The 3,769-nt window shown below is 40.1% G+C and overlaps 1 pseudogene; it reads right to left on the bottom strand.

The window, feature by feature from the left end:
* Nucleotides 1-2,616: 2,616 nt before the first annotated feature.
* On the bottom strand, nucleotides 2,617-3,555 carry LOC107047969 (annotated as a pseudogene).
* Between the last annotated feature and the right edge of the window lie 214 nt (nucleotides 3,556-3,769).

The following is a 3,769-nucleotide window of genomic DNA, read 5'->3' on the forward strand; positions in this document are numbered from 1 at the left end:
GGGGGGGGGGGGTGGTATAGAGGGGGAATAGGGACCAGAAGGCGGTTGAAATTGACGATTAGACACACCAGTCGGCCAACTCTCATCCTTCTGTTGATGTTTATATTTATTTTTCGTTATGGATTTTTCGTTGTGGAGTGACATTTTGGAGTGAAGACTCATAAGAAGTGAGAATAAAGGACAGGTGTCGAGAAAACATGGTGAAAGGTGTGAAGTCTTGTGTCCCAAAGTGTGGGAATATTAAAGTGGCAAACCCGACTCTGTCATTTCAAGGTTTTCCAACGGATTTGGAGAGGTGCAAGAAATGGATCAGAGTCGTGGGTGATGAAGACCTGGACTATCTGACTCCTAAAACCCTGACAAACGCTCGCTTCGTGTGCTCTGCATATTTTAGTAGTGTACAATTATCGAAACGCACTAAGAAGAGTTTGAGCAGAACTGCAGTTCCAGACTTTTTGGACCCTCAGATTATTCCTCTCAGCGATGAGGTCATGAAAAATTTTCCTCTGAAGGCGGAAACAATCCTCATCAAGACCTCATTCGTGAAGCTGGATGATGCTAAAATGAATCGATTGAGTGAGTCCCTCTTAAGTGCATTCATTTTTTTGTGATTTGAATGAAAAATGTCAACGAAATTTATTTTGCTGATCACTAGTTTTCCAATCCAAACTGTCTGCTGACATTTTTCCTACACTTCACTGGTCAACAAACTAATTGAATTATGGGTTAGAATGACTCATTGACATTGGTTTCTTTCTTCACTTCCAGAAGTGGCAGACCAAATTATTCAATCCAGGAAGCGAGTTCTTCAAGAGCCATCATTGGTTACTGGTAGGAACAACAGTCCCTTCATTGCAGGTGAATACAATTCTAATTTTTGATTACCAACTATAATGATAAATGTTCTTTGGCCTCCTAGTCAGTGTCAATTATTGTCTGAATTCAATTTCCATAGAAAAATCTCAAGGAAATGTTCCAAGGCCAAGGATTGAATCATTTAGTTCTTCAGCACCCAAGAAGCCACATGATTCAGGTATCTCTTTTTTTTATTTTTAGTTTATTTGAATTGAACTGATTTTTGGTAAAATTTTGAACATGAAAAAAGAATTCATTACTATGGCGAAAGAATGTTTTCTAGAGGGAAAATTGATTATTTATAAATTAATTGCGACGAGGTAAAACGATCGATAAGTCAACTTTGCTTCTCGCTCTAGTTTCGAGAAATATCTCCGAATCTGAGAGAGATAGCGGAATCATTCTCAAGATATTTCTTGTACGCCTCGTTTCGCTCTACAAAATTGGTCTGTTTGAAATGCAATTCCAGACCATTCTGGTCGACTAGCTCGGCCTACTTCGAAAATCTCCGGGACCCTTCGGGTCATCAGTCATAAGTGACCGAAACACGCGCGAATCAGTCTAGGCTTAGCCTCTCACCGTATAAGTATATCTTGAGCAAATCACCTGTAGACGTCGTATAGTATCAGTACAGTTCCGATCAGTATATCAACTCAGTTCATTTATTCAGTTTTATAAATTCAGTCTAGAGTCAATCAACGCAGTTAAATAATTATCAGTATAAATTCAGTAAATCAATTAACAACTTTCTGGAGACATTCAACCGTGTATAAAGTGTACATATTTTCAGACTTTGGTGGCTATTGTCCACCAATAAATTGTGACTTTAGAAAACTCATTATTTTTTCTTTCACGGCTCATCCTACTTGAACTATCCCCTAACACCTCCCACAATCTACCCAATTTACAGATCCTCTCCTCAAACATGGTTCTTAGAGAAATTCCGATATGTTGCTTCGATTTCGAGATATTCAGCGAAAACTGACCGCCAAAGGAATCGACTTGAATGGTTGTACTTCTCCGCAAATGAAATGATTGATGAGAAATGCTCAGTCTTAGGAAAACTCCTACTTTTTAATTTAGTATCCAGAGGTGGTGCAATTGTTATACATGTGATCGAGGTACATTTTTTGGGGAAATACTAATTTTTGTTGGTTCAATGAAGAGATCTGGATGTTGTAAAAGTTTATTTTTGAAATATCTCGAGCGGGGGTGGGTTTAGGGGAAAAGGTGAAAAGCACTTTTTTTTAGTGGAGAAAATTCTCTATAAAAAATGTCTGTAGGAATTGAGGTAGTTGTGGGAAGTAACAATTCACTAACAAATGCGGTCAAGTTAAAGAATCACAGTATATTCAAAGACGTTAAGATAATATGTACAAAAGTAAAGAATAAGACTTAGAAGTATAAGACTTAGGTGTCTGTGTCTCGGCTAACGCTGGTCAACGTGTGGCTGTGGATGTAGCGAGCCGCTACATCTTGACTTTTTTTCTAAAACTTGTTCCTTGCAAAGTTATTTCCCTAGTAGTTCGGAAGAACAAAACGTGTGTTGAAATATAATTAAAGATTATTCTCGTTAATCAAATTAAGAATGCATCGATTTTTTAGTAATCACCATAGAATATTTGGGTAACGTCATAAATACTTGAAATGAAAGTTCATCAAGGTCTCCAAAGTATATCAATGGAACTGAAGAAAAAGAGGCAACCGACTGCTAATCAAATACTTGTCCTTACAAACTAGATTCCCTTTATCTTATTTTACTTAAATCAAATCAGCGACATTCATGGGCATCCCGTGTCGATCTGGGTGGAGTAGTACTGCTCAATGTCCCGAAGAATCCTGATGTCGTCGGTTTTGACGGAATTTCTGGACACCTTTGCGTCCAAAACGACCTGATCTACCTATTTTGTGAATGTACAATTCTCTGTTGTTGAAGAGATGGTAGTTTATCACCAGGGAGACTTGTTGGACGTCTATTCCACGTGCCCAGACGTCTGTTGTTATTAAAACTCGACTCTGTCCTGATCTGAACTCCTTCATGATGCGTCAGCCAATCCACCTTGCGTTTAGTACAGAGATCACACAGTGTGTCAAACTTCCACTCCTCTCGTTCAACAGCCACGAAGAACTGTTTGATACCCTCGAGTGTCAACTCATCATGCTTCACGAGAATTCTTCTGGGATCAGTCATGAATTTATTCGTCATCTCGAGGATCTCGTGAGGGAGTGTGGCTCAGACCAGGACCACTCGAGTCAACAGTTCATAATCCTGACGTCCTCCTCCAGGTTTGTCCCCCCAATACAAGCATGACACTGTACGTTCCAGAACTCCCCAAGCGCCAGGATGACCTTCTGAATCGGCACTGCTAACTCCCTCGTGGCAGACAGCATCAGGACCTATGTCTCACGTATTTGTGTGTCAAATGTCTGGAGAATGGAAATGGAAAACGTCGCTGTTTTTCCTGTTCCTGACTGTGCCTCTGCGATCATGTCCCTGCCCTTCATGGGGTAGGGCTTGATGGAACGTTGTTGACTACCCGAGGGCTTCTCAAAACCATAAGCATAAATTCCTCGTAGAAGCTCATCCCTGAGCCCCATATTATCGGATGTGGGGATGACCTCGACATCCTCACTCGTTTCAAATTCAACATTTGATAAATCCTCGCTCTGGGCGACGCGACGTTACTTTCCCTTCGCCATTTTGCGAGGAAACTCCCTACTTTTTAATTATTTTATCGATGTCTTTCTGAACTAGAAGGATTCCAATGAAGATTGAATAAAGGTCAATAAATAATGACGTGGACCTTCTAAAAATGGAGATGGCCTCTAGTAAATTTGAATCTTTGTGACGTAAGAGCCTCGTGAAATTGCCCTTCAGAAGGTACCTCACTCATGACCTCAGGTATTTATCATT

Source organism: Diachasma alloeum, unplaced genomic scaffold (assembly GCF_001412515.2).
Source record: "Diachasma alloeum isolate Michigan unplaced genomic scaffold, Dall2.0 Dall_scaffold_00184, whole genome shotgun sequence".
Lineage (NCBI taxonomy): Eukaryota > Metazoa > Arthropoda > Insecta > Hymenoptera > Braconidae > Diachasma > Diachasma alloeum.